Here is a 16,714-nt window from a genome sequence, read left to right as displayed (position 1 = left end):
TAACTTTCCTCCGTTACAACAAATCCCTTATCTTTATTCTTTTCACGCTGCGGTGCATGACCTTTTCCTAACTCTAGCGAGATTACGCAGTTACCTTACCTTTATTTCGCTGCATTTAATTTTATGTCTTACCTGACATGCTACGCATATTTATTTCTTATTTTTACATTACATACATAGTTCTTTCTTTTAAACTTATTTCACTTTGTCTAACTAAATGTGATAACAATTATCGTTGAAACGAAAATTGGTTCCGCTAAATAGCACTATCTGAATATTCGTTATAACACAATTATTTTATCGCTCGATTTTAATCATTTTCGAGAAACGCGCTGTTAAATTGCTCTCGCAAGAAGAATGAGCGCGGTCTCGCAAACGAGATAATCATTTAATTTTGGTAATGATCCGTGTAGACGTACGAGTGACCAAAACGTATGTCTGTGAAATCGCGTAACGAGCTTTCCATTGTTTCCTAGTTCCCAACTATTTGGAATAATCAGATTAATACACATCATGTCGCGTCTTTGTCCGATTAAAATTACGAGCGAACACAAACAAAAGTTATCGAAACTTGCTTTTTTTAGTTACTAAAAAAATAAGAAAAAAGAAACTCGTGCCATAAACTGCAAACTTTTGTCGCGTTCGAATTAATGTACGATATATAATGTAAAAACGACGATAAAATACGGTTAAAGAAAAACTTGTGCTTCTTATCAATGTGCAAAGTCAGTTTGCTTGCACTCCTTAATGCACTTCAAGAAAAGATTAAGATAGTAAATAATCGCGTTATACTCTCTTTTGTCCATCATTATATTCTAACATCGTGTAACACATCCGTATCTTGTGCATTGTCTTCTTGTATCTTTTTGTGTTATACACACACACACACACATACATATATATATATATATATATCACCGTAGAAATAATCTACAGAGTCTATTGCATTACGAAAAAGAAAATATTTCTTGTTCGTTGGATTCTCCCCTATTGACTTTCATTACAAGAGTAATGTAATTACGACGGACACTAAAAAGTCATGACAGGGATGAATTGAAGCGATAAAGAAGTTTCCTTTTTTTTCGTTGTTCTGCTTCATTAAATTAAAAATGCATTATCTCGTTTATTCGAGAAGCGTCCGCGAACAATTGAATAATTAAAAATACGCACCAAAATTTGATATAAATCTATATAAATTGACTATAAATCAGATTTGCGCAAATTTAAGGTAAAAGATTTTTCAATTTCGCGCTAATTCAATTTCCTATAATCTTTTAAAACTGAAAAAACTAATCATATAAAATAGATACACCGGCATATTATATATATATAATAAAGCTATAATGTGACTTTACGTTATCTCTTAATCTTTTTATATTACCTATAAAAGAAAAAAAATGAAGATAGCAAAGAATCATATTATACTTTTGTCCGTTCCACTGTCGTATTATATTCTGACATCACGTATCTTACAACCGTATCTTGTAACGTGTCTTCTCGTATATATCATTGTAGAAATGATATCTGTGTGTATTTTTCTATAGTCATGTATTATAAAGCGGGATTATTTTTCATACTAAAGTAGCAAGATATAAGATCTCAATGTATGTATATACATAACATGCACATACGTCCATCACACTGTTGCTGTGATGTAAATTATTTACACAGATGCTCAATCTCTCTCTCTCTCTCCACCTTCCATACATATATATATATTTTCACCGCCATTCGCGAAACCTGGACCCGCTTCGTGGACCAGGTTTTTATTCTCAGCTGTGCGCACAACGCGCCCCCGATAAAGCGTATATGTACTTTATACCGTACCGACGCTCTCGGCCCAACCCGCCATTTTCTCCAGACTCAACCTTAGGGGTTAGCCACGATGGTTAACGACGAAGAACCGGTTGCTCCATCCCTTTCTGCCTTTCGATCTCCCTCTCCGTTTCTCCGCCTTGGAGAACCCTCTTCCACCTCCTCCTGCCGGTCTCTCTGTCTCGCGCTTTCTCTCTTCCACCATTCCAACCCCATTCCTCCTCCCCTCCCGGAAAATCAATATGAAGTGGCGTTGGTATACGACGTGGTGGCTGCTACCGCGTGCCGTCCTTCTCTCTCTCTCTCTCTCTCTCTCTCTCTCTCTGTCTCTCTCCTCTGTTTACCACAGAGCTTTTCTTGATGCCTCTTCATCCCTCTTCCACCCTTATCGTTCCTCTTCCCTTTCCTTTCTTAGCGAGCCTTTCCTCGTGCACGCCATCCGGTTCTCCGCCGTCTGGTTCTTCCGCTTGACGCACCCTGCATCTCCACCGTCAAATCCACTTGGATCTCTCCTCAGGGGCGCCCAGAGCTTCGACGGCAGCATCCAGCCTTGCCGGCAGATCGGTCACCGAGTCACCGGGATTTATTCGCGCAAACTGGCTCGTATAGGTCAACATCCACCATTCCGCCGCCACTGGTTGAATACCGCCGCGTGGCAGCGCCGTGCGTGTCATCGTACTTTGAGCTTCTCTCTTCTGCCTGCTCGCTCTCGTAGTATATGCGGAGAAAACTGATTTCTCTCGAGATCGTGTCCTGGTTCCTGAATTGGAATAAAAAAAGAAAAAACCGAGAGAGAGAGAGACGAGATCACAAAGAGCCCTTTTGCACCCTTCTTCTTCGTGTTTGTAGGTGCTCTCGCTTCGTATAATTCGATCTTATCTCTCGGACAAACCGCGCGCGAATGCAATGTACGCAATTTCGCGCACTCCGTCTCGATCGATATATCGTCGTCGCGGCACGCTAACGACGCAATGCATCGTGATCTGGTTTTGATAACGTTCACCCTGCGCGCGGTCTTTTTCGTTTTACGTTAGACGAGGCAAGAAAGAAGTTTCTTTGCACCCCGTACACGCAATACTTATTTATCATACGAGATACGGTAGCGATATCATGAAAATTCTACAAGCTTGAATGCATCCCTCTGCCTTAACATTCTTGATATTGCATCGCAAATATCCGAGATGATTCCTCACAGATATAGAAGCTCATGCTTCTGAGAAATTTTATTTAAAAAATACAAATAAAATATACACGACAAAAGCTAACGGAATATTCATGCACGGAACTATAAATTTCAATCCAGATGGGGGTAGCAAATACATACATATATATATTTATTTATATCTTCGCTCTATACATATATATATTAGTCGTTCCTCTTGAAAATTTTTCCCTCCTTCGCCGTAAATGCCACGACACTTCCACTGCACGTGTGTGCACACAACTACATTTACATCAGATTAAGAGTAACGTCGACGTATATTATAGAAAAAAAGGTGACAAATAGGGAAATATAAGTCTCAACACATCCGTAAAGAAAGAGAATCCTTTCTCATCCGGGCACTATGCGGGCAAAAACACGGCACTGCGTGTCATGCGCGATGGCGTCTCTCTCTCGGCAGGGGTGGTGGTTCGTGCGCCCTAGGGGTTGATCGGCGTCGCGGTGTGGAGAGTACGGGGCGCGGGGAGGCCAGGGTTTGGCCAGGTAGCCGTGGCGAGAGGGTCGGCGGGGTGTCCGACTGGGAGAGGAGTTACGAGGCGAGGCGAGGCGACGCGAGAGGACGGACACGCTAGGTTAGTAGCGGAGGTACACGTTGTACCAGCCGGCAGTAGCGAGTGCCGTGCTTAACACGGCCTACCCGCTGCGCGCGTAGACCGTAAAAGGCGGCCGCCCCGTCGTCGTCGACCCGCTTCTACTCGCGTCGCGTCGCCGTGTCGCGCCACGCAAAGGCGACTGCTCTCCGAGAGTTTGTATTTTTTTTTCCTCCTTCCTTCATCCCCTTTGCCCACCCTCCCAACCCCCTTTACCGGAAATATCGTACAACGGCGCGAGAGACGCGCGCGCCCGGCTGCGAGAAACGAGGGAGTGAGTGGATAATGGTAGCGAGGAAGTGCCGGCGTCGTCGCCGTCGTCGAGTGGCGTCCCGCCGTCGCCGGCAGCCCGAGCGACGCTGCTACGACCCGCGCGAGCAACGACGACACCATCATCAGCCCGGCGAAGCCGCGGAGTGAACGGCCTCTCTCGCGTGATCCAGACTACTCCGGAGGACGCGGACGCCCCCGGCGGACTTTTAGAATTTCGGGGAAAGAGAGAGAGAGACGCGAAGAGGGCTGGCCGGACTCTCCCTCGCAGTGCGCGCGTGAACTCGACGACGACGATGCGTCGTCGTCTCCGTCGGCGGTGCGTGCGCGCGCGCGCGGACGTGCGTCGGGAGGGTAACAGGGCGCTTTTCGCACTGCGGGGGTAGCGTGTGCTGATCGAAGGGCCCCGGAGTGAGCGGCGTGATTGCACGCGCGGCGTTAGTGTGTTTCTCGCGTGTTTGTGTGAGCTTTTTTCCTCGGTGAAAAAAGCACGAGAGACGCTCGTTCGTTTTATCAGCGCCAACTTTTGCGGGACAGGCGTGAAAAAATTCGCGAGCGTGAAAATTCGTGGGAATTATTCCGTGAGTGCGCGAACGATATGTGCGCGCATGCTTTTCCTCTCGGATATTTTGTTTATAAAAGGAGATAGAAAAATATGTGGAGGGTGTATTTTTATGCCCGTGCCCCGGTGTAACTCCACGATGTTGGAAATCGATTGTCGTTGGTTAATAACTCGAATTGAGATGAGCCTTTGAATTTGTTATGTCTCTCCATTGATTTTTTTTCGTCTATTAAACTGTTTGATGAAGATAGAAGGAAAAAATGTGATCAATTAGTTGCGCGCTTTGTGCGATATTAATTTTATCAGGCCTACAGCGTTCTGTATTTGCACGAATCTTGATTTTTCCAACAAAAATAAATTTGCATAACCGGCATTTAAAATTTTGATTAAAATAAAAAAAACGATAAAGCGCATATCTCTCGCTCTATCGGGAAAATATTAGTCGATTATACCGGCAAAGATCGATACGTTAGGCAAACAGATGATAGGCTTCCCGGATTCGTATAGTTTGCGCAAAATAAAGCCGAGCAGGCAATTTCGGTGTACCACGAGAATCCCCCTTCGTTATAACGAAAACGTACTCTCTTTTACGAACCACAATCTTTATAGTCAAAACTCTCTGACTCGTTTTCCAATCAAACGTAATAAAATTCTACGGCTTTGCGAAAATTGATATCGCGGATGAGCCGACTGTAATCACAAAAAACAAATAAAGAACTGATTTACGCCCTTCCGCTGGGAATAGAAAATTTTGAAGGTTTCGATTTGAAAAATTTAAATTGCTCGATAGATCGACAATTTCATTATTAATCAGTACACGTTTGTGTAGATACGAAAGTTGCAAAGTTTCATAGCGACATGCTATAATCACATAAACAGAATAACACTAACATGGTATACTTGTTTTCGTAATCAATACGGCACGTGCCCTTTAATTCGAGATGTAATATTTATGCTTCTATTATATTCTAGCGCAAGTTCTGTGAAACTTTATTGAACGATATTCAATGTTTTTCTAAAATAAGATTTAGCATTACCCAGAGGGAATATAGGTATCATGACTGTCAATGAACCTTCCATGGACTTTGTATAGCTGCCAAATAGGGTAGAAATATCAAATGTTTACTTTATTGGTAAAGTGTAACAAGGAACGAGCCTGTTAATCTTAGCTTAATAGGAATTACTAACCGTTACGGCCGCTTTTATAGTCGCCCTGCGAGTCTAATTAATTACATCAGACTTGACATAACAATTATGAGGAGGCAGCTAAGGAAAAAAAGATCAGAATCTAGTTATTTATTTCGTGGAACTTAATTTTCCGGTTCAAGGAACTGTTATCTCACTTCTTCCCCAGAAGCCTGTTTGTAATAACGTAAACTATCCGATTACAAACGCGAACTTTGCTGTAAGTCTTTCAGAATGGAGAGAAATGTAAATTTGCTAATCCAGTAAGTTCCATGATCGAAGTAATAAAATAATTCTCGAAACTTTCTTGATTACGTGACATTCAATGCTTACCCATCGTAACGAAAGTTACGGATCCCCAATGATGAAGCTGCACGCGAAATGTTCCACATAGATTCGCCGGAGCGAAGCAAAACTAAACTCTAGAAATATCAAATAGACACTCGTACATTTGCGGTTACATCTCACCGTGATAAGTTACACAAATTCATTGAAAATCTACGGAAAATTCTACGTTGTGAAAGGAGAACGTAGACCATTACGGGAAGAAAATCGAATCTCGCAAGCCTATCGATCCACTGTCTCTTGTCACTTAATTTTTTTTTAATTAGTCGACGACAGTAAGCCGAGAGTAAGATGCGCGCACCTATTGGTTGCTGGAAAAGGACGAGGACGTAAACAAATTACGAGGCGTCGAGCGTCACGTCGAGCATCACGTGCTTTGTGTTTTTAGTGGTATCGCGATCTCTACAAAACTCCTGCGATGCGAGTGAGAATCGTGTCGCGCGCGTAACGAGAGGAGAATTAAGTTGAAGGGTGCTCTTAAAAAAAGGTGCCCAGTGTTATTTCAGCAGTGTCTCGCCGGAGGGAGAAAGATAATCGGCGAAACTGGAGCAGCGAGAAGGGAAGAAATCGGTCGATCGAGGATACGAATTCTCATTGTCAGTTGGATATACGCAGGGTCCTGTATTGCAGATGAGTGATATCTGGTGACATATCGGGCGGAGAAAATTGGGCGAGAACGCTTGCTCGATGAATTACAAACTGGTCTATTCGTTAATTTAATGCGATAACATCATTACCAATAATAATATCCTACTAATAATAATTATCTTCTGAATAATATATAATAATATTCATAATTGTGTGTGGGGAGTGTGATTAAAATTTATCGTCTGTTTCAAGTTTGAGAGAGATATATTGCCGTATAAAAGAATCTATAAGTATATATGTGTGATGTGTATGTATACGTGTATTTGTATACATGTCGTTGACGAGATGATACAGACGGCGCGAAAAGAGAAAAAGGGAGAAGAAAGGTGACACTTATAACGACCAAACGAAAGTTGTCAATTAATATTTAATCGTCGTGTTAAAGTTTCCACGTTCAATTATTATAAATGTTAAAGTTGGTTCGTCTGTAGTCCCCCTGTTAAATCTACCTCTCTTAAGTATCGACAACGAAAGCTCGGTAAACGGCCTATAAACTATATCCGTGCAATAGTGTCAACACGCAAAAATCCGAAATCTCGATGACAATGATGGTACCTGGTTTGATAAGGTATTGAATCCCCTTCTTCGAAAAACAAAAGCGCCTGTTTATCTCGTTTCGAAGGTAAGAGAAAGACTTCAATTTTTCTATTATATTTGTCCGAACAGTTTCCATGGTGATCAACGATTTTTCTTCACTCGTTATAATATCAAATTATATCGAAGTATCCTCTCTCATCAGGAATATGTAATTATCAAGTTTTATATTCAATTTGCTTTTAATAATTAATAGGGAGTTTTGGAAAAGTTAACATATATTACGCAGTGACAGTTGGCCTATAATTTATCGAAAAGCACGGTATTGCAATTGCAAGAGGGAATGCATATGTAACACTTCGAGCGCGCGACGTGACGCGCCTCTTGATCCGCGTGCCGCAACTTTTATTCGGATGCCACCGATGCGTTCCCCGATGTCACACATAACATTCGCCATCCGCCATTCGCCCCCGGTCTGTCACAAAACCGGAGAACGCGGGAACAAAACGAAGCCGGCCGATTATTGCCACGCGCAATAGATACACAATAGGTTTTCACAATGAAGCTTCATACATTTGTCGTTGTCACGCTCGCCTACGGGCGAATTATAACTGTCTGCAAACAAGAATAACATTTGCCGCAATGTGTCTATTGTTTTAAGAAAAATACCCGGGATCATTTCGAAGTGGAAAGGGGAATATAAATGAATCGCGTGTATGAATCTGCTTTCTCGCGGTGCAATTAATCATTTCTCGGGCAAATTACGCTAATATATTGAACACGTTAATTATTAATTACAAACTATAATTCAATCTGCCCGAATGCTTCTTAATCATGTACTAATTGGCCTCCTTTGGCGCGTTATTTATATTATATCTCAATATAGCAAATGGTGATATTAAACGTTCGAAATTCTCTCTCTCTCTCTCTCTCCAGTCGAGAATATCTCGTTAACGGTGACGTGATAACAGAGATGCCACTACTGATTCTTGCCTCTTTCAGAGAGTCCAAATCCCCCAATAAGTCTTCATCTAAAGCGTATTTCGATACTTAAAGATGACAATTAAGGGAGCAGGACGCGGGTTAAACTGTAATTCTTTACCGGAATATAATACCGCTATTACACGCGAATGCTCGCTCGTACTTTTTGCTCCTCTCTCTTCCGATCATTTCCTTTTATCGCCGTCCACCCCGTTCTTCCGCATCGTTGATCTCAATTACGTATCAGTCGGTTTGGTCGAATAGTAGACTTCTCCGTTACACGATGATCGTTCTGCGGTCGTTTCCATTGAATGCCCGCGACAAGGTGGAACGGAATAACACTTTAGTAAGACAGTCGGGCCTTCCGGATTGACTTGATTGAACGTTTGTGGATGAGAGACTTCTCATGAGGATGAGAGATTGAAGACTGTAGTTAGCGATAATACGCAAATCAATTCTGATTTTTCCAAATCAGACATTACATTAAGAGAAGTATTGTATATTCTGTCATTTGATTTTCATTGAGTGGCTCGTCCGAAATTCATTGAAATAATCGAGAGTTTTAAAGCAATTTTGATATGTCACTTTGGTGATTTAAATTCGAACATTTTTTTATAATATATTTGTAACTAAAATTTTCCGAGGGCAATTGCGATGCGCGAGACTAAAAGATGTTAAAGTACTTGATAGAAAAGCTCTTTACGGCTTCGTCAATAATTGTGTTTGGCATTAAGAACGAGCATATAGACACGTGTCACGCAACCCTTGTTGCTATATTTTCGGATTTATCAATGTGATGGCAAAAGCTTAGAGTTGCGCGTGTCTGAAGGCTTGTTGCGTTGGCTGTAATGTGTTTCGATTCACGCTTAGTGTTTTATGCAAATCCTCGAGACACGGGCAACAAAGTAATAATACGACGCGTGATATCGTGACGTCGCGATAAGTAATATGCAGATGAGCGACTTTGCCGCGGTGAGGTTTCGTGCCACTTTCGGCATATTAAAAATACGGTGTACACAAGCATCGCGTTGTACGTATTTTTGCAGATCAATTAAACGGTAATTAAAATTCAACAGCGCCCTTCCCGACGTTATTATGATAGTTATAAGCGTTCGATTCGTGTCTATTAGCGCGTAACAAACGGGCTCGGCAACAAATCGACGCAATTTCAGCAAAGCGGCTAATTACGTCGCGGTCGATGCCGAGCCGTTATTGTTGTATTCGACTGAATAAAGCCGAACGGTTCTCCTGGTCGTCGAAATATTTTTCAATCGGAAATCATCGCGCGCGAATGCACGAGAAATATAGGAGCGCAATTGTGCGAGAATCATACACGCGTTTCGCATTTTATCGATCAAGACATGACAATGTGAAGGGAACGTAGGTGTCATGAAAATTGAGTTGCAAACTCCGGCGCGACGTGTTTAACGTTGTATCTCCTCTATGTAGCCTCAGGCGTCCAACGACGACATATAAATGGCCAGTCGCGACATCGATGATGTCCAGCAATCATTATCCTTTAAAGGGCGAACAATCCCGGCTCTTCGACGTCGCCGTCGTCTTGTATTCAAATTCGAACCTCATCACCCCGCATGTCGCTCCTCTCTGACCTCGTGCTTTAAATATTTGCAATCGATGCGAAAGGTTCACGAGTCATTGACACCTTCTCTCTATCCCTACCTCTTTTTTTTCTCCCGTCTCTTTCGTTCGCCGATACTGTCTGTCCATCTCGCTCTCTTCCCTTCTCGGCGACCCTCTATTTTCACCCATCTCTCTTTCTCTCTCTTATCGACTCTTCTTGTAGCCATCTTTGCTCTCTCGTTCTTGTTTGACTCTTCGCTTTCCCTTCCTTACATCGCTACCCTGTTTTCTCTCTTTCTCTCTCGTCGATTGCTCGAATCTACTGCTCGACTTCGGAAAAGCTGTCTCCTCTAACGTCAAGGCCGACTTATTTCGAACTCGAGATGTGTGCAACGATATCACTGTCGGCTCCCTAGAAGCTCGCTACCTAGAGACTGCAAACTTTTCGCGCAATAAATATACGTGTTCGAAGGCGCTAGAGAATTTCTTTCGACAGATATCGGTGAATATTGAGAGTGATTCGAGAGCAGTCAGTGAAGGGAAATTCAATTTGGCCGGATACAATGTTCGGTATTGATTTATTTTATCGGGAAGAGGTCGCCTGTGCGAATGATGATTTTTAATCTCGACAAGCGCATCGAGAGATAATTATATTCGAAACGCGATATAATAAGTAACGAAAATAGCGTTTCAATCTTTTTTGCATGTAAAGTGGTTTTTTTCAGCGACTCTGGCAATTACGAGTACGATGATACGTCATTATGTCTGCTCTGGGAACATTTTATCGTAGAAACAGTTCCGAAGAAATAACTCATTCTTCAGGCACGAAGAGCCTCTCCTTTTTGCTCCTCGAACTTTTCCATTCTGTCATCTGTATCGTTTCCTAGAGCTCTTTTCACGGTTCTCCATTTTAAATCAAACAATTATACTCGATTTTTTCAATTTCTTGTCGCCACGTTCCACTTTCGTCGATGACGTATTTTCCCGAGATCGAAGATAGTAAGCGTTTTCTCGTAGAATAACCGCGTTCGTGTTTTTCAAATTTGATTGTTATTTTTACGACTTGGCGAGAGGCGCTCGATTGTCAGCGGTTGTGACAGTCGTGTCCTATTTCCTTCGTCTATCTCTACTACTACCCCAACTGTCGCTAGTCTCTCCACCAGCGAGAGGAAGAGCTTACCCTCTCTCTACGTATTTCGTAATTGCCCCTCCCGGTACACTTTCGGTCGTGGAATAATCTGGTTGTCGGTGGCGACCCTTTATCTCGCTTCGCGAGTTTAAAGATCCCTCTATTTGGAACACGCGGATCATGGCGACGTGGCATCATTTTTTCAATTTTACCTCGTATTATATGACCTCTCTTTCTGTGCAACGTTATTTAATTTCATAACAACGGAAATTCGGTCCCGCCAACAAACGTAACGAGTCATCCGTGTAATTAGAAATTTACAACCTCCGCAAAATCTTGATTATTACAACAAAAAAGTAATGATAAAAAATGTGTGTCACACGTGTTTCGTTGTTTTCATAGAAACTGATGATGACATGTGACAAGTTAAATTTGTAGAAATTTATCTTTTGCGCTATTGCGATTGTCAGGTTGTAACATTTTCGCAGTAATATTGCACAAATTCAAACATACTGCGCGAATGACTGAATCACTAAGAATTCAGTAACAGTGCTTGCTTGAAAAGCGAACATTTCGTTTAATCTACGTGTCGAATGTTAATTGTAACTGGCATTTCCTTGATCTCTCTATGTCATATACCGAGAAATATTGTTGCTCAATCTGCATTCGTAAATCCTGCGTGAACTTTGACCTGTAGCTGTCATCGATTGTTATTTTTTTTTCTTTTTTTCATGAAAATGTTTCTCGTATATTTCAACTGCTCAGATGGCAACAATACGTCACGTAAAAAAAACCAATATCTTTCTGTTTACCGTGCGTTATTTATTTTTTTGTTTTGCACTTAAACTCTGCGTCATAACTTTGTTGAATGTAAATCCCGCATAGATATCGAATTCATATCGCTTTGCAGCCACCACCGTTAATCCGAACAATTCTGTTATCGCAATTTTATTGCTGTCAACAAACGGGATTGGGTATTATTCCGCATGGGAACTTTACAGCCATCGTCAATAGCCGCGATAGGCCACTTCGCAATTGTCCGACCTTCACGTAGCGATTTTTACCAAAACTATTCGATCGATATAAGGTCACGTTTTGGCATCGTATCTATATCTCTCCACGTTTTCGGCGCCTGGGGGTCATGAATTTCGAGCGTGAACTCGTTATCTCGTATCATAACTTCTTATATATTGTTTACCATAATGACGACAAACTGCCATTCTATCTCTTCTCTTTCTTCCTCTCTCCGAAATATCGTAATAATAATAAAGTTTACGGAATACCGAACTCTTTCAATGCAAATTCGGTAAATTAACTGATAATATAATTTATCAAAGTTTGATGGATTAATGATGCAGCAATCGCGCGCGCGCGCGCGCGACGAGTCTATGCGGAACGGATGATATAGAAGATATTGATGAGATTTCAATATACGCCGCGTCGGAATAAACGTATCAACCGTCGAGTTCGTAACAGAAATACGCTGGCATTTGAAGAGTTTTCATTGATTTTGTATTCAGCCACGACGCGCCCCCGCCATTGTGCAAGAGATGAATTTATTGCGCGAAAGCGTATTACGCGGGCCTCGAATCGAATCGAAATGTTTGGAACGAAATTGGCTACAATTTACAATTCACCGCAGCAGCTTCAAAAATGAAATATTCCCACGATATTATTATATTCGTTAAAATATTTTTTCAATCTAAATGAATTTTTACGGACAAGAAAAATTCTGTTTTTATTCGTGATTTTTTTATATATAAACTCAAAATATCGCTTGTTCTATCCATGTGATTTTTCGATCTGTGAATAAAACTCCGAAAAATTGATTTTTGCGTACAATACATTTCGATTTGACGCGACAGCGAGCGACATCGTTTTGCGCGACTCGTCCTTTAAAACCCATTAGCCACAAGAGAAAATGCAATTGAGCAGAGTCCCATCTTCGTATTTCCGACCGTGCCTTCGTCTTTAAACGCGCTGTCTGCGTGTCCTTTTGTTGTTTTTCATCAGGACAATGGTATATGAGGAAAACTCGAAAGATCAAAAAGTTTCAGTACTACAATGCACTATGTGCCAGAGAGTCCCGCAGATTACATTGTTGGACTCCCACTCTCTCGTCTCTCTGTTCGTTTCCTGTCTTTTATTTTATTTTTTTTTTTTTTCACGTGATAGCAGCGCATTCTAAGCGCATACCTCAACCGATCATATTGTACGTACACAAAAGAACGATCGGCTTGGAGTAATGTAATCTGCTCTCGAGGGACAGGATGCGAAACGGGACGAAAGCAGAATACGCAACGCAGTGTTTCGTACTGACGGTGAAAGCAATACAATTTGCATCGTCATGTCGGAACAAAAGTGCATTCTCTTATCCTAAGCTCACGAGCTAACTAGTTCCTATTAGAAGGATTCTATTAGTACGAGAGCTTTACTTTTTAATTAACTTTAACGCTATTAGGCGATCTTGGAGAGGTATCGAGCTGAGTCATTAAATATTTGACATGCTACGAAAATGGCGAAAAAACTTTAGATTGAAAAAATTATATTACACTTGTTGGAGTACGATGAATTTATGCTTATTTAATGTTTTATTTAATTTATTTATTTGTATCATTTATTTAAATTTTTTTAAGTTATTAATTATTTAACATTTTACTTAAAAAAATAATTTTATTAACATAATAAATAAGTAGGTATGGAGAAGGGTTTGCCGCAAAATAATTAAAAAAAAGTTTCGCAATTTTTGTTCATCCGCTAAAGGTTACATATTCTTATGTTAGTATATTACACATATGCTCCATGTATTTGCTTAACAAAAGGCACGTTCAACAATAGGTTTTCTATGTTAATTACCGCTTGCGGATAAATTTCAGCCGCGAACAATCGTATAAAATCTAGGAAGGGAGACAGTAGCCGCGAGACTAATTCCTGAAGTTGATATTAAGAGATGATTAATCTTTTTGAAACGCGCGAAGAACGAGGACGCGCGTTACAGATAAAGCCCCTTATCGTTCTCGCCAATCCGCGAACCCTGATGAGTTTCAGCACTTTTCCCCGAAGGGGAAAAACAGCGAGAGCCACTGACGTAGTAACGACTCGGGCGTTTAGCGCGCTATACCCCTTTTATCTTTGGACTCCGGATCCTAACGACGTTTTCATGCTTGTCATTTAATGAAGCTGACACGGCTGATACCGGGCAACCGGGAAGAAGTAGCGTCAGCGCGACATCGTGTGATAAATAACAGGGGAAAAAAAACGAAAATTAAAAACTGACGAAGCTCGCGCATCGACATGTTCGACTCGGTTGTTGTTTTATTTCTATCTCGAAAATGTATGCATTTCGAGTTTCATAGTGACATTTTATACATACGAGATATACGTCTTCATTATTTCGCTTTTCGCAATGTTCGTTATTCCATGCCATTATGGTATTATAAAGTTACGCGTGAAATGAAAATGTCAATAACTACATACATCGAATCGTTTTTCCCCAGTTATTTTAATCATAATTTTTATCTTCAATTTTTATTTAACGTCTATAATTTTATAGACATTTTTGTAATTTTTATTCTTTACTCATGGTTTCGTTTTATAGGGAAATTCAATTGCTCTTTCAAACAAAATCCGACCAGTTTCGCGAGAAAATATGAGATGCGCGTTGTGATATAACAAGATAATTAATTTTTAATTAGTGAAAACAAATAAATTAATCTTATATAAAAATGAATTTTTAATTTTCAGTAATGAAAATAATTAATTAACTTTTCATACATTTTTAGAATATTTTTAAATATTTTTAAATTAATTTTTAATTTTAACTAATGAAAATAATTAATTAATTAATTAATTTTTGATACATCTATAAAATATTCCTAAAGGGTAAAGTTTACACCATTTGTCCGATCTCTCTCCTGTTTCTCTTACATACGTGACAATATCCGAAACATGTCATTCGTGAGAATTGTATTCGGAAAATTTACTGTCGCGCCGGTGCATCATTGATCATATGCAATCTGCCGACCTCGATGCTATCTCGCGTTTCCCCGAATCTATCCAATAATTTATCGCGATTATTGCTTCCTGCGAGCAATCCCCTTATGGCTCTAAAATTCCCAATGCAAATACTCGCGAAAGAATCTTACAGCGGCATGCAATCGATCAGCATGTTTGTTTGCTCTTTTTACTGCACGTCAAAGTTTCGCGTGGTCTCTTTCACTGAAATCAGACGGCGTGTCTGTCAAAATTTTTTCGACAAAATTCTTCGACATTACTCGAATAATTTTGTTACATTCATCCATATTGAACGTAATTGGAACGTTATCGCGGATTTTGTTACGTGATGTACCTTACCCTCGATATCGGATAGACGAGGTAACTAAGTGTGTCAGCACGCGACGACTACGACGAACATTTGTCGATGAAATGCACCGTCTGCAGGAACTGGCTGCCCTTGCCGCGTCTTGTGTCGTTCGATAATCTCGTGCCGCTCATATCCGTGTCACATTTGTTGAATAAACGTCGCCAGAGGAATCGCGTTTAACCGCACGCATCAGAAAATTGTACAACTTGTCGAGAAGATTATGTATGACTGCAGTGTGCAATGTTGTCGATCCGCGAGGGAAAACTTTATGGAGACTTTACCTAGACGTGCCCTCTTCACCTTTTCCCTTGTTTCCCTTCAACGATAAATCTTATCGTACATCACTTGCATCACACAATCTCGGACAAATTGTTCCTTTCAATTTTCCGCGCGCACTAGGAACAAACCCACATTACAAAAATTATACAATACGATATTATATATATTTTATATAAATTTGTATTACGTTCGTTTTCCAATTTTCCTAGTTCATTTTCCAGTACGGTTAACCGGAAACTAATACATTTCATATATATATATATATATATCTTGAAATATACATTCCTTGAAATATTGAAGTCAAGCAATGCGACTGCAATTTCAATTTTGAGTCACGTCTTTCATTTTTTCTTCCTTCCAAGGGGAGACTGTGCAGCTCTTCGGGCACAGACGAGTATATTTTATGACTGTGGAACAGAGAATTATCTCTCATTCTTATGCCCATTTTATCATACATATATATATATGATATGCTGCGGGAGATCCAAGAGGTCTCGCGCCACTTTCTGTATGCGCGACTGACACTCGGCGTTGTTGGAAGTTTTGCGAAATAACTGGAGGAAATGCATATACATATATATACGTATATATATATGCACATCTACGGAACCCGGGAGCTTTTGCACGTAATGAAACTATGCAGACGCTGCTCGCGGATTCTCGTAAGTCCTTTCGTGGACAGGATGGGCGTGCGATTTAAGTGAGTTATATCGGTAACGTTACGAAATTTCATTTGCAAGCTTAAGTCCACCAGCTATGTCGCGGAATAATTGCGGAATATACCGTTATTTTATAACGATACAATTATCGCATGCAGTTTTTAATAATGAAGTCATTCGCGTGCTTTCTCACTCTTCCTTCTATTGGCAGAAGGAGGGAAACAATTTATAATGAAAATAACTTTGGAAATATACACAAAACTAATGCACGCGAATATCTGAATCAGATCCCGACTGGTTAACCGAATTACGAAACAATTACTTGATACATATATTATTATCCTCTTTCATACAGTTCATTATTTCTTCATTTTATTCCCCGCATTTCGAATTATAAATATATACAGCACTGATATAAATATATAGAACGTGAAATAACATAAAGTAATTAAATCGTAAAATTCGCGATTGAAAATTAATTATTGCTATTTCGATATTAATTAAAGAAATGATATCGATACCGATTAATTGTGTCAACTATATGCGCCTGT

The 16,714-nt window shown here is 40.5% G+C and overlaps 1 protein-coding gene across 5 annotated transcripts in view; it reads left to right on the top strand.

Annotated features, from left to right (window-relative positions):
• The first annotated feature begins 3,836 nt into the window (after positions 1 to 3,836).
• Positions 3,837 to 16,714, top strand: part of unc-13 (protein unc13 homolog) — a 98,550-nt gene continuing 85,672 nt past the window's right edge. For 4 of the 5 annotated variants that reach the window (XM_085486500.1, XM_085486506.1, XM_085486505.1 and 1 more), the window contains exons 1-2: positions 3,838 to 4,478; positions 6,378 to 7,259. The gene's annotated coding sequence lies outside the window, so the exon portion shown is untranslated. Of the gene's footprint in view, positions 4,479 to 6,377; positions 7,260 to 16,714 lie in introns of all 5 variants that reach the window. The other variant, XM_085486498.1, reaches the window with a different exon arrangement.

Source organism: Nylanderia fulva, unplaced genomic scaffold, assembly GCF_048542155.1.
Source record: "Nylanderia fulva isolate GAGA-0341 unplaced genomic scaffold, ASM4854215v1 Scaffold11, whole genome shotgun sequence".
NCBI lineage: Eukaryota > Metazoa > Arthropoda > Insecta > Hymenoptera > Formicidae > Nylanderia > Nylanderia fulva.
The sequence above is the reverse complement of the archived record's forward strand: the minus strand, read 5'-3'. Positions and strand labels throughout refer to the sequence as shown.